This window comes from Acomys minous, assembly GCF_964271855.1.
Source record: "Acomys minous genome assembly, chromosome: 4".
NCBI classification, from domain to species: domain Eukaryota; kingdom Metazoa; phylum Chordata; class Mammalia; order Rodentia; family Muridae; genus Acomys; species Acomys minous.
In genome coordinates, this window is record NC_140486.1 from 5,850,374 (window position 1) to 5,865,349 (window position 14,976).

Here is a 14,976-nt window from a genome sequence, read left to right on the forward strand (position 1 = left end):
CAAAGGTGGAGTCAAAGGAAAATTTGTAGACATGGCACTTTAATTTTTAAACAAGGAAAGGTGAAAATAAATTATTTAAATGTTTGGCTCCATAGATTCTCAAGGGCAAGGCAGGAAGTCAGAAGACAGAAAATGAAGATTAATCTGATTGATAAATCAAAAGCCGAGAGAGGAAGCTGCTTTTCCAGGTGCATCAACAGTTAATTTCTAATAACAAAATGTGCAGGCAAATTTTTGACAGGTATTATCAAGGTGTTTAGATATTAGGCAATCAAACCTGTGAGTATAGGAAGTGAGTGTTGAAAGGAGTTCTCACTACAGAAAATATTTTGAATCACTGAAAATAATTTTTAAGTTTTACATTAACAATGAAGTTTTTGTAAAGTGAACTATTTTCTAGCAGAAAAATTACCAAAACTGACTGATAAATAATGAGAACATTTTCGGGAATATAATTGAAACGATTACTATAGAAATAGTCTCAAAATTGCGAATTAAGGTACTTGTAGAGAGCAGGTGTTCTCACACCTTTGTGTTGCTCTCCAGTGCTCTGAGGCAGGCGAGCTTTCTACCCTAATCCCCTGGTCACTCGCTGAGGGCTGGGCACTGTAGAGTCCAGTGGGTGCTCTGCCCACAAGGAGCTGGCTGTGCAGAGGTGGGCACGCACGCCACACCAATTCTGACTGTGTCTTTTCGATAGGCTGTTTCCTTGCCACTAGCTGTGAATGAAGCCACATCAGGTAAGCAGTGTGTGCTCTCAAAGGTCAAGTAAAACACTTAAAATCAGGACCTGCGTGTGAAGGTCTCCATGCTAAACAGACTAAAGAACGTTTCTTTTGGTTTGATGCAATGAGAAGGAGCTATAGATAGTAGATTTTGAAAAATAATTGTTATAAAATTTTTTGTGAATATTGGTTTATTGATATGGCTACTCAATGGATATTTGTCAATAAATAAAACCCATGATATCAACTAAAAAAGGAAGAGTCGAGAAGTATGAATGGGTCCAAAAGAGTGATAAGTTTTAAGATAATTTGAAAAAAGAAAAAAAAACTTTATTTACAGCTATAAAACCCTAGAAGAAAAAAATAACCAGAAAAAAAATCTGTCATAGTTTTAACATATGCCACCAGAAATAAAACGATTACAACTTTTGAAGGCATTTAAAAACCTCAAAATACATAAAAAAATCTTTAATAAATAAAAATACAAAGATATATTTTTCTATGGGATGAGTGGACAGTTTTAAAGATATTATCTATTCTCAAATTAAAACATTAAAATGCTAAATGTCCTAGAGACTGATGATTGTGTCCCAGGATAATGCCTAGTTAGAGGGAGCTTAAGTTGACTTGGTCAACCATGGATTAGTAGATGTGAGGCCAGCCAGACACAGCACCGCGACAGAGAGCCATAAGGAGTCAAGCTCCCACACACTTCGACAATCCATGCATTCCTCCCATGAAAGACATACGTAACGTCAATTATACAGGGAACAGAAGTTCTCAGTGCCTTGTCCACCACACAGCACCGAGCACAGGGATCCTAGCTACCCCATCACAAGCCACGGGAACAGAGACGCAAGATGATCCCAGAGCCACTGTGGACTTCTTATTTTCAGGCCCAAACATAAAATAATAACTGAGCGCAGACAATCGCTTGTGGGATTTTTAGTTAGCACACTAGCGAGGAGCAAACCCAAGCCCTGAGCAAAGGCCAACTGTCCGTGGCAAAGAAAAAGTCTGCAGAGCTTCTGTCAGCTTGATGCTCTCTTTAATAGATAAAAAGCCACAGAAAATAAAAGTTGATCCTGACAATTAGTGATTAGCAAATTGCATTTTCCCCAAATGACTTTTTTATTAAAAAAAAAAAAAACCCTGTAGTGTTGAGAATTGTCAAAACACATGTACTTTCAACTGGAAATTGAATGACCGTATGTACACATAAGTATACGAATATGTTGTAGGAACTTGTGTAACGAAAGCTTGCAGGGTTCACTAAGTCACAAAGGGACACACTACTACAACTGATAAAGCAAGTGCAAGAATTACTGTGCTCTGGGGAAAACGCCACACCCATGTGGCATTGTAGATGTCACCTCTAGAGGGCTACAGGACCATAGGTTGCATTTTCCCTGTTGATGACATCTGTCTCCAGTGCATCTGGGAGTACAGCTACCCCAAGCAGCAAGCAGCCATGCACAGGCACTGGCAGCAGAACGTGCGAGGATGTGAAATCTCAGGCTCAGTGGGCCGTTTCCAGTGACCTGAGGAGCTGACCAGCCCTCGCACCTCTGCTCTGGCCCACCGCCCTGGCTTCTCTGTTCACCTCTCTGCACAGTGGCTGTTTACCACAATCGCCAGAGTTTAGAAACTTCCCCTTAGTTATTTCCATCAATTTTGTTATTTAAAATGTACTATAAATACAGACACCCCCACCCCACCCCCCCAAAAAAAAGAAAGGAAGGAAGGAAGAAAAAGAAAACACCTTGGCTCCTTAAAGCAAGGATTTATTAATTTTAAAAAATTAATTAGAAGTTTAAGGGAAAAAGAAAAGCCAAGTAACCTTACTGTAGACACACAGGTATCTATGTTTTATTTTGCAACCATGGGAAGAAAGCAAACAACCTTTACCAGTCCCGGTAATTGCCCCATCCAGACTGTCTCTGCTGATCGCCAGGCTTTGTTTCCGTGGGCCTTCCTCTTTGTGCCTCACCGCTTCCTCCTGTTCCTTCCTCTCACCCTCCAGCCCCTTTAGAGATGACATGGAGACGCCTGGCAGCCCAGCTCCTTATGAGATGCCACGCAGGTGCCAGCTGAGCCTTCCGCGGAGCCTGCGAGCGGAGTAAACAGTGGCAGCAGAGAGATGGCAGAGCGGTCTGTCTGTCAGCGAGCTCCTGACTGCGTGTCATCACGAAGCCCCGGACCTGCTGTCTACCAGGCAGTGGCTGGACTCAGCTCTCCGAGCACGCCCAGTCCTCCCTCTCTGCTGAGCTGCCTGGTCACCCGTCAGCTCGGAGAGCTACAGGTGCGGGCTGGCATCCCAGGAGTCTCAGGATGTGTCAGGAGAAGCAAAGTACATCCGGAGAGATCTGCAGGGCTGCGGTGCTTCTGACACATGACGCGCAGACTCAGCCCCACCCGGCACGATGGTAAAATGCTTCATTTTCCTCCTCTCTCTCTCTGCCAGGCTGGCCTAGCAACTGACATCACAGGAGGGAGGGGGACAACTCAGTTGTCAACCCAATGGTGCAGAAATTTGTGTGCACCCCCCCCCCCGAAAAAAGAAAGAAAGAATTGCAGACTTGTGGCAGAGTGGTAAGTGCTTGTTTTTTGTTTGTTTGTTTGGGGAGGTTTTTGTTTTGTTTTGTTTTGTTTTGTTTTTGGTGAAAAATCAGTGTCAGTACACATCACATTGATTTTGTACAGTAAATCCCCTGTCCCCTACCTCTTAAACCTTTACCCCAAATTATGACATCTCCCCACTTCAGGGGCTGCCAGGAGGGACTGGGGCCACACCAGACTTCCCTGCTCTTCCTGTGCTCTATTTTAAGGGGTTCCTAAGCCCCTGCAGCGGGCAACACTGCTATGGCTCAACCGGAATAGCTCCCAGTTCCCACGTCCACACTCCACACAACCTAGCCAGCCAGCCGCACAGCAGCTGCAGAGGGCCCCAGGGCATTGTGGGGCTGTTTTTCCTTCTTCCAGTATAGATGGAAGAAGGAAAAAGGAAAAAACACCAAAGAAGAAAGAGAGGCAAATTACTGAAATCTAACAGAGACAAGTACAAATCAATTATCTTAGAAAGCAGCTGTAAAAATGAAGCCGCATAACTATACAGGGTGCTTTAATGCTGAAATTACAGAGTCATCACACTCAGACCTGGGTGCCTCTGCCCAGGTGATGAGAGCTCGCACCTGTCCAGGAAGGGATGCTCAGGGTCAATGGGACCTAGCCTCTCCACAGCCTGAGCTCAGACCTGGGAAAGAGCCTGCTTACTTATGTTGGCCAAAGGACCCACCACCCCACAATGAAAACAAATTAAAAGTAAACCCATAACCCAGCCATAAAGTGTAAGGAAGATGGCACTGTGGAGAGGATTTCCGGGGAGGGGAAAGGAGCATTTGGGAAAGGCCAGGGGCTTTCCACAAGCGTGATCATCAGCCCTGGTGGTACGGGGGGGGGGGGGGGGGCAGGGGGAGGGGACTGCATAAAATGGAGACAGTTCCTCTCCTGACTGCCTCTTCCCCAAGTCCTAACCTTTAAAAAACATATTATCACATCACATGTTAACGTCACATTGTAATGGGTTTATTACAACATGTGTGTGTACATTCGATTTGATCCTATTGGCCCTCCATCCATTCCCTCTTGCTCCTCCTGGTCCCTTTTTTTTTTTCCAACTAGTTTCCTTTTAACTTCGATACTTTTTTTTTTAAACAGCTGTATTATACCATTTTGAAGTGAACTATTTTATATTTTTCATTGCTTGAGAGGCAACTATAAACAGTAGACTCTTCTAATATGCAAACATGTTGTTGTCATTTTGTTTTTAGTTGTTGAAACTAGAGCAATCCTTTCTCTCACAAAGGGGTGCCATCTGTCCTCCATTGGTCCTTCTGAGGCCAAGTGGCAGGGCTCACTTGCTGGGCATGGGCATGATAATCCCACTGCCTGCGAGCCCTGTGCAGGCTGACAGCTCCGGCCTACTTTGTGCAGCGTGGGATGTCTGCAGGTCTAGCTGTGGTGTTATTGTTCAGCAAGGGGCTGGTTCGCAGATAAAGGCAGCCCTGTCGGGGTCTGAATAGCTCCCAGCTAACTGCTGACCCGAAAAGGCCCAATTAGCTGCTCAGTGCACAGCAAGGGGCTCCAGGGACCCTCAGCTCCTCGCAGGCACATTGTCCCTACCTGGGCTGGGGCCTTTGTAGTGCCTTTTGGCGGATCAAAGGCTTGGGTAAGAATGACGCTGGATCAACAGGCCGGTACACACACAGGAACACACATTGCAGACAGCACACCCAGAGGGCCACAGCTGAGACAGGGGCCCAGTGTGGCTTTTCCGTGCAGGTTTCAACGTGCCTCCCTGGTGCTGTAATTTGATGACCTAATCCGAAGCGTTTAGTCGTGATAAACTCCAGGATGGTCAGCCGCGTATACAGCGGAGGAAGGGTTTCTCTGTGGTCCAGTCACAGTGGGAACCCTCAGAGTAGGCATGCACGTCTCCTCCATCCATAAGCCTCCAGAAGTGAGCACGGGCCCACTCCCATAGGATGTCCTCTGTTCCTGTTGAAGGGGGAGAGCAGGACCGTTCTGCCCCACTCTGTAGCAACACTTGGAACTCCACCCACAGTTGACACTTTCTTCTTTGGTATAAGATGGCACACCTCATGGCAACAGACAAGATCAGTTTCTCACGCCCACAGGGTTTCCCACTCAGCTCTGTACCCACCCATGGTTTTCAACCAACTTTGCCCCCAAGCGCACGATCACACACAAAGCTCTAGTACCGAGGCGTGTCTGAAGCGGTCAGAACACAATCTCCAGAAGTTCGTTCTCTCCTTCTATGGTGTGTGTCCCAGGAATCAAACTGAGGTTTGATCAGACTCAGCAGCAAGCGCCTTTACCCACTGAGCCGTCATGCTGGCCCTTAGCTACGCTTTCGGAAACTTTCTAATGCATTGCATAGCTTACTTAGACTGTGGAACTCTTTCTCTCTTGATGACATCAACGGTTCTGAGTTGTCTTGCCGAGTGCTGGGTTCTCTCAGGGCACAGGCACGTTTTTATGTTATCGGGTAATGGAATTGACTCTCCTTCTTTGCTCATGCGGAGCTCAGACACACACTGGGCTGTATTTCCTCTCAGTGGCGCCTCAGCTGTATGCATTTTTATTTATTTTATTTTATTTTATCTTATTTTATTTTATTTGTTTGTTTGTTTTTTTACCTCTTAAAAGCAGCTAGACTGGTTTCTTTATGCTACCTTGAGATTTTACATAAACAGCACCCTCACTCAGAATCTTGGCCTCTCCAACAGTCTTCATCTTATTCCAGGACAGCACCATTTTAATAATTGTTTCATAAATTTTAATATCAGATTAGCATGACTTCCTCATTATTCTTTCCAAAAAAATTTTAAAATATATTAATTTTAATTACTTAAGATGAATTTTAGAATCATTTTGTCATATTTAAATAAAATTACTGTTTGGAATTTGCCAAAATTAAACAAATGAGTTGGTGGCAGGCAGGTAGCTCACGGTGTGATGAATGACTCTCGATTTCCATAGACCCCTTATGAGGTCTCATGGCTATGCCCCTGTCCAGGGGTGGAGACTGCTTCCTTTATCCCTGGCTCTTAGCTTCTGACTTGCGTTGACCCATCACTTCGGGTGGATTGACTCTAGCCTGGCCTTCTGTAAGAGCCTCAAGGGCTATCACACTTACCATGTAGCTCTGTCCAGACACCTTGGGCTCAAACTTGAGCTAGCCTGCTAGGAAGCGAGAAGCCCCCAAACAGGCAATCTCCTCTGTGGAAAAGCACTCTGGGCAAACATCCCTGCTGGCCCCTGAGCCCAGTCCAAGTGGCCAACCTGCCGAACTGTCAGGAAAAGAAATGGTCCTTTTAAAGCCACTTTGCTGTGGTTGAATTGTCAGGGAAAGCAATTGGCACACATCTCAGAGACTCCATTTAGGACAGAGGCTTCAGAGAAGACATGAAGGTTAGGTGAAGACTTAAGGTGGAGCCACAGCCCACCCTAATGACATCATTTCAACTTCATATACTTAAGGTGGAGCCATAGCCCACCCTAATGACATCATTTCAACTTCATATACTTAAGGTGGAGCCACAGCCCACCCTAATGACATCATTTCAACTTCATATACTTAAGGTGGAGCCACAGCCCACCCTAATGACATCATTTCAACTTCATATACTTAAGGTGGAGCCACAGCCCACCCTAATGACATCATTTCAACTTCATATACTTAAGGTGGAGCCACAGCCCACCCTAATGACATCATTTCAACTTCATATACTTAAGGTGGAGCTACAGCCCACCCTAATGACATCATTTCAACTTCATATACTTAAGGTGGAGCCACAGCCCACCCTAATGACATCATTTCAACTTCATATACTTAAGGTGGAGCCATAGCCCACCCTAATGACATCATTTCAACTTCATATATCTATAAAGACTTCGTTTACACATAGGACCCCATTCTTAGGCACCAGGGACTAGCAAGCCAGTTTTTAAAAATTTTCTTTTATGGGACATTGTTTCATCTTTAACAGATGTTGAGACCAACACTCCTGTGCATGCTAAGCATATAAAAAGCAAATGGCCTCTTAGGATGGGATTCAGTGCAGGGCAGGCTCTGAGCTGCTTCAGAGGGCCGTCAAGAGAGCAGCCTGGCCTGAGTGTGTGCTGCTAGTGCACCATAGCGCTCCCAAGTGCTGAGAAGGACTTCGTGATGATCCTGTCCTGGGGTAAGGGAGCGAACCAATGCCCAACTCGGAAAACGGAAGCATCCTCATGCCTCCCCAGTTTTCCCATCCGAGAAACAGCACATTGCATGCCCCTGTAGAATATCTGTGCGGCTAGGGGAGTCAGCGCCAATAAGATGCAGAGCAGGCAAGCTCCCTCTGCCCTCACAGCCAGCAAGACACAGCAAGGAGATGCACGGCCACCGAGGTAAAGACACACACACAAGCTGTGCTGTAGATGAAGCGCACTGAGGGCTGGTTTTGCTAAGAAGAACCTGCTCCTCACTGGGGACCAGGAGGTAAATAAAGCCGAGGTGAAAGCCTGGCACCACTGCCTCATTGTACACCTGCTCTGTTTACACTCTCTCAGTCTCCTCTCCGCTCTCCCCACTGCTGAGCTCTGAAACTGCCATGTTGGCACCAGGTGGCTGAGCCTGGCCTCTTGGGATTCCCGGAGGCTGAAAATCTTTGCTCTGAACCCTCCAGTAGCACAAACACTCACGGAGGACCCTTAGTTCCAAGGCCCTTACACTCTTGACACTCTCAGGGAGACTCCTGCTCCTCTGTGCGCTGCAGAGACTTGAGCACTCTGAGACCCGCCGGTTCCTCATGACCCAGAGAACATTAGAGCCTGAGGTTTTTATCACACATGAAGTTTTTCTCGCTGCGTATGTGAAGATTCTGTGCACTTGGCGTTATAAATTTTATTTTTCTAAGTACTTTCCACCAAAGAAGACTCTTCATTTTTTTAAAGTACTCAAACTGCCTTCTTGGAACATGCTTAAGCCTACTACACAGCTAATTTATGTCCCTCTTGTCATGTTTCATAATTTTATCGTGACTGCCGTGGTGATGTGACTTGCCTCGCCTGAGTTTGTCCATTTGTCATTGTCCTTCCCAAACCTTTTGGATGCCTCATTATCATGGTCTTATTACTTTTATTTTCTCTTTTATTTGTTTCAGGTCATTTTTAAAATAAATCTTTGAAATAAAATCATGGCTGATTTATAGTAATCTTTCTTTAAGAGAAAATGATAATGGGACCATAGCTCAGTGGCAAACTAATTCTGTAGCATGTTTGGGATGATAATGAAAGAAAGAGTAGGTACTGAAGATGCCTCAGAGGTTTAAAGAACTGATTGTTCTTCCAGAGGACCTGGGTTCAATTCCCAAAACTCACATGACGCTCACAGCCATCAGTAACTGCAGTTTAACAGACTCTTATGCTCTCTTCTATCATAGATGCCCTATTTGGGCAACTGGACATTTGTTTATGCCTTCTCAGGAAAAGTGACACAGTAGCTCCTGGTCTCTATCTAATCACATGGTGTTTTCCTCCATGCATGTCTGTGCCTCAACTTCCACTTCTTAGAAGGACCCAAGTCCTGTCAGACTAGGGCCAATGATATAGTCTGACCTCCCTTCTGAAAGGACCCTGTTTTCTGGAGTGCGGCAGGCCAGGACTTCAACACACAGGGGCATGGGGCTCCTGCACAGAACCTTTCATTTGTCAGATTTGCATCATTTATGGCTGTGTGTGTTTTGATCAGCCCAAAGCACAGCAGTTGTGTTTTCTGGGGAAGACTGACAGACGTTGCCTTCAACACTGGTGTGGGAAGCAGGCGCTTGCTACTTTTGGCTAATTCACAAGGCTATTCTTCGGGTTCATAAGAACACATTTAAACCAACACAACTAATTTACACGAGTCAACAACAGGCAAACACTTCATAGTAGGAAACTATTCCTGCTTATCTTCATAAAAGGACTTAGGCACTTTTAATTATTTTCATTCTTCTTTTGTTAATTTTTGCTGGTTTCTCTGTCGTATCTATCTCCTTTCACTCTTGCTTTAAAAAAAACAATAAAATAGGTAGAAATTCAATTAAAAAGATTGGCAGGTGTAATAAATTTTAACCATACCCACAATAATTATTTTGACATTTAAATAGCGTCTTGATTAATCCTTCTTTTAATTGAAATGTTGTTGAGATAATCATAGGTTCGCATGCAAGTTTTAAGAAATACTGCGGAGAAACCCTTTGCTGACTTTCCACAGCCTTCCTCTGCCACGGTAATGTTTTATGGAATCATAGTATGATACCAACTTCTGAGTAAGATGGTGGTTCAGAAGCCACGACTGTGAAGCACGGTGAGCCACAGGCCTCAGAATATGAACAGGCCATATCCCTATAAGAGAGAAATATTCCTGTAAGAGAGAAAGCTGACGAGAAAGCAATGGCCATGGGAGGCTGCACTCTGCAGAGCAGCAGCCAGGCCAGCCCCAGCTGCACCACGTTACACTACTCTCTAGGCTTTTCCAGTCTCTGGTTCTCTCCGAAGACGAAGCAACTGCCTGACACCACCCTTCCCACTGTCTTGGTGAGCTACATGGGATTGTTTTCTGTGTGTGTTGATCTCCTCGTCAGGTGCAGACACAGAGAGGCCTTTTGTTACCTGGTGACAAAGGTAAATTTAGGTGCAAATGTCTTCCACACCCCAGAGCACCAGTCACAGGAAACCACTGGTGAGGACAGAAAATCCCCAAAGCACCAGAGACAAACCGGTAACTGGAGGGCAGTGAATCTCAGACCACAGGATTTCAGCAGGAACTGGAATTCCCACAGAGCAGACCCCTTCAGCTGGACCTGTGGGTTAACGTGTTTTCATTACTGAGACTAACAGTTCTCCCAGACAGTGCTACAGAAGACTGGGAGAGGGGAGAACTCCACCTCACCATCACCCCGGGCAGGAAGAAATACTGACTGAGATGCCAGCACCTCCTATTTCATTCTTTTTTTTTTGTTTGTTTATTCTTGTTACTTGTTGGGTTGTTCCACTGGCCTTTCAAGCAGTGCCCTGCCTGAGCAGCCCTCTCCAACTATCCTTTCCCTGCACTTCCTCTGTGTTCCTGCTGTTTCTCCTACCCGTGGCCCATATAATTACCTTCTCATTTACAATTTCCTCTTTCCCCCTTTTAATTATTCCCCCCTCCTCTTGGTACTTAATTATTAATAACTTTAGCTCTAAAAAAATATCTACAAACGACCACATTACCAACATAAACTACGTTGGTGCCCATGTCTCCAAACCTTGTCAGGGACCCGAGCAGAGTACACAAGCGTCTTCTCCTGCCAGTTCAGACCACTGTGTCTGTCACTGCAGTGGCCTCCCCACTCCATCCATAGCAGTGATCAAATGAAGACAATTCGCCTGGATGAAGCATATAAAATAAACAAACAAGAAGAAGTAAGCAGTGGGATAATTAAAACTGGAGGACACCTCCAGCCCAAAAGATGTGCAAAACACAACAGTGAACCACAACCGCAAGACGAAGACAGTAACACGCCAAGACATCCTGACAAGTTCACAGATCTTCAACATCAGAAACCAAAGATAATGAGGTATCTGAAATGCCAGAAAAAGATATCAAACCACTTAGAGGGCTCAGCTGAACAGCTGAAGGATGCAAAGGAGCCAGTTCGGGCTTTTGCAAGAAAGGTAGCGAAGAGGATGAGACGATCTGTAATTTGGAGGAGAAATTTTAAAACATGGAGCAAATATTCAGCGATTAAATTTGGCTCTAAATGCTGGAAAGTCAGTTGGTTACATTTAAACAATAAGAAACAGTAGGAAGCATCATTAACCAAAAGCAAGCAGAAGACTGGACGTCAGCATGGAATGTGGTGTGGGGAAAACTGCACACTCAGACATTAGTAATGGGGGTAGAGGTGAACATGACCAAACCCTCCAGGAACCCTGAGATACACTCCTCAGAGTGACCAAACCTAAGAGCCCACAGCGCAGAAGAAGGAATGGAGATAAACTCTAAAGGCATAGACGTGTGGTCAGTAAATTCATGGCAGAAGAAATTTCAAACCTAGAGGAAAAAATGGATATCAAAACACAAAACACATTCAAACCCTAGACAGACATGACCTCTGAAGAGACTCTCCATAATATATCAGAGCCAAAATATCCAAAGTACAAAGCCAAGAAAGATGCTGTTAAACGCCTGACTGGGAGGCTGGGGAGGGCTCAGCAGGTAAAAGCATGTGCTGCCTCTACAGAGGACTTTTAAACTTGTGCTGAGCTTATATCAAAATTTTAATGTGAGATTTGGAAGGTTACAGTTCAAAAAATGTTGTGCTTGTGTCAGGTTGACAAGGGCCAGGGTGTACAAACGAACATTAGTTGTCAACTTGACACAGTCTGGAGCCATCTGAGAGGATGACCTTGACTGATGGTCACAGAGATCAGATTGGCCAGTGGGCATGTCTGCAGCAGCCTGTATAGACTACGATTTGATGTGAGTCCAGCCCACTATCGCTGGTGGCATTTCTAGGTAGGTGGTCTTGGATTCTATAAGAAAGATGAGACCATAAGCAACATTCCTCCACGGTCCTGCTGTACCGTCCCAGCTGTGAGTCCCCGGCTGGGGGTAAAACCGTGTTGAACTGTGAGCGGTTCTTTCAGGTGTCTACCTTAAGTGCCTGACTGCCCTCAATGATTGACTGTGACCTGGACGTATAGGCTAAAATAGAAGACGATTTGCCCAGAGTGTTTTGCCACAACAACAGAAATGAAAAATAGAATGATTTTCTTTGAGGATGCAACTTAAAATGGCAGCCAAATGATCATTAGTGGCTTCTTTGTTTCAATAGTCTATTAGAGAAAGACAGAAAATGAGCAAGTCTGGTTAACTTCTTAGAAAATGGCAAAAGGGACACAGAAAGATGGCTCAGACGGCAAAAGCTTCCTGTGCCTTTACCTGACAACCTGAGCTCCTTCTCAGGAACCTACATCAAGATGGAAGGAGAGAACTGACTCTGTTGTGCTCTGGCCTCTGCAGACACACCATGGCGCCCACACACCCACAGGCAGTGTGCATGGGCACACTCACCCGTGAACAGCTTTGAAGTCATGGAAAACGCCAAAGTTCTATTAGATTTACTTTCAACTGCTTGGAAAGCTGCTAGATTTCACACTAAACACTTAGCTGCCTGACTAAAACCCAGAGAGCTGATCACGTAAATGCTGAGTCAAAACGTGGGCTCGCTCAGTTCCTTACCTTATTTTGTTTCTGGGTTTGTAGTTGTTTTGGATGGGATTGTTGTCTTCTGTGAGTTAAAAGGATCAGCACCATGTTTCTTTACTGCATTGGCTTGGGAGGGCAGCTTTCACACACACACACACACACACACACACACACACACACACACACACGCACTTCTGAAGAAGTCCACTTATTTTGAATGATATAAAGGACATAAAAGCACTTCCTATATAATTAAAACTCATTGCAGATGTTTCTCACTATTATTCTAAAGTTCTAAGTAACCAGTGATTGGAAAAGAAGCTTCCGTAGGCACTGCCTAAGATTCATAATGAACTAAGCTGTAGGCAGGGAGACCACCCAAGTGGTGCCCATTCATAATGCGTTCCATTAGGTCAACCCAGCCGATGTGTATGGATGCCCCCCTCCCCCCGCCCCACGTTCCTTCCAGACTTTCCTAGAGTCCAACCATGAAATCACAACCATTCTTCTGGTTCCTCTTGAAGATTTAACATTACAATGCAGGGCTCACACTCTCCTCCTCAGAAGTCACTTCCCCATCCTACGCCCTCTGTTGTTATCCTGGTACTTACTCAGAGGAGAGGCATCGACTCCAGTCCCCATGATATCACTGGGTACGCAGACCCAGGAGCCCCTTGAGAAAACACATCCCTACCTATAGAAAACATATTTGAAACCAAGGGTGCCTTTTGCTTCTGGGAAACCAAGTCCCTATTCTCTTTATTGAGACCACAGACAGCTTCCAGGGTTGACTGTCCAGTGGCACCTCTGTCTTGCCTGTGGGAGTCTCTCCAGTTGGACATCACGTACATGACAGTAAGCCACTTGCTTTTCTTCTTGTTTCTTTTGTTGGTGGTGGTTTGGGGATTGGTTTTAGAGTCAGAGACTTACTATCTGGTGCTGGCTAGCCTGAAACTCCTTATGTAGACCAAACTTGGCTTTAAGCTCTTGATTTCTCTTGCCTTGGCTTCCCAAGTGCTGAGATTAAGGCATGAGCTACCATAGTGACCCTTTGGTATCCCTAAGGCTGGGTGTCTAGGGACCAGCAGTCACTACTATTGGGATCAGTCATTACCCAGTGTGAAATCATCTATAGCAAGGCTGTGAAGATGGTTCATCAGGAAAAACTCTTGCTTCCCCAGCATCTGTATCTGAGTTTTATTTCAATCGCCCACACAAAACTCACCTATTCCCAGCACAGGGGAGGTGGGAACAGAAGGATCCCTGGAGCTTACTGCCCAATCATCCTAGCTCAACCACTGAGCAGCAGGTTCAGTGAGAGACTTAGTCTCATAAAATTAGGCAGAGAGTGACCTAGAAAGACAACCCATGTGAGCCTCTGGCCTCCACATGCATGTACACATGTACACACATATGACCATATACATGCAGAGAGTATCTATACCAACAAGTCTAAAGTGCTCCCTCCCTAAAAAGACAGATTTAGGGAGAAGAAAGTAGTTTATGAAGTCAAAAGTCAAACATTAGGTTCAAATGCCAGCTCTGAAGCATCAGAGAGAAACTCTGGGCAAATGATTCACTTCAACTCAAGTCTTTGCAATCTGTACACTGGGAATGAATCATGTGCCTCCTCCACACACACACACATGCACACTCACCCCCACACACACCTGCATTATACACACACACACACACACACACACACACACACTAAACGGTTTTGAAGTGATGAAAAATTTTTGAAGTTCTATTAGATTACCTTCGGCTACTGCTAGATTTGATTATGCAAAGAAAAGATTGTTATATAAACTTTTCTATCAATCAATTGTTTTTTTTCCCAAATACAGGAAGCTTCCCTGTGTGAACTGGCTTCCCACTGGAAAATAAAAAAGATGATTGTTCATGAACGCTGTCTCTATCTCCTCCAAGTTCTGCAGATTCAAATGTAGAGCTCAGAACAAAAGCTAAACAGTTGGCTGTGTTATACCAAGAAAAGGAAGGATATTTCAAAATTTATAAGGACAAAACATACACATCTGAAGAAAGAGTGTGTTACACCCAATATAAAGTGGCCTTTTATTAGATGAAAGTGTTTGTATGCGAACAATATTAGAGATAATTTTAAGACTAAAGGCATTTAAAATACTGTGATTAAGCAGATACAATGAGCTACTTCAAGGGATAAACAGATAAAATGCAAGGAAGAGTTTCTAACTGAAAACAGTCACTACTGTCTTTTTCCTTTCTTTTTCTTTTATTGAAAACATATTTTTTTCATTTAACATATCCTGATGATGGTCTCCCTCCCTCTGCTCTTCCCAGTTCCTCCCCACACCCCCTCCCATCCAGATCCACACCCTTTCTGTCTCTTATTAGAAAAAAATGTGTTTTTAAAGGATAATAATGAAATAAAATAAGATAAAATAAAAACAAACACCATGGAATAAGACA

General features: G+C 44.6%; 1 long non-coding RNA gene across 1 annotated transcript; it reads left to right on the forward strand.

Moving 5' to 3' along the window:
* The first annotated feature begins 2,523 nt into the window (after positions 1-2,523).
* LOC311596455 lies at positions 2,524-14,660 on the forward strand. The gene is made up of 4 exons (XR_014778849.1): positions 2,524-3,027; positions 3,190-3,317; positions 13,293-13,380; positions 14,373-14,660. It is a non-coding gene; the product is annotated as an uncharacterized lncRNA (long non-coding RNA).
* The last annotated feature ends 316 nt before the right edge of the window (positions 14,661-14,976 follow it).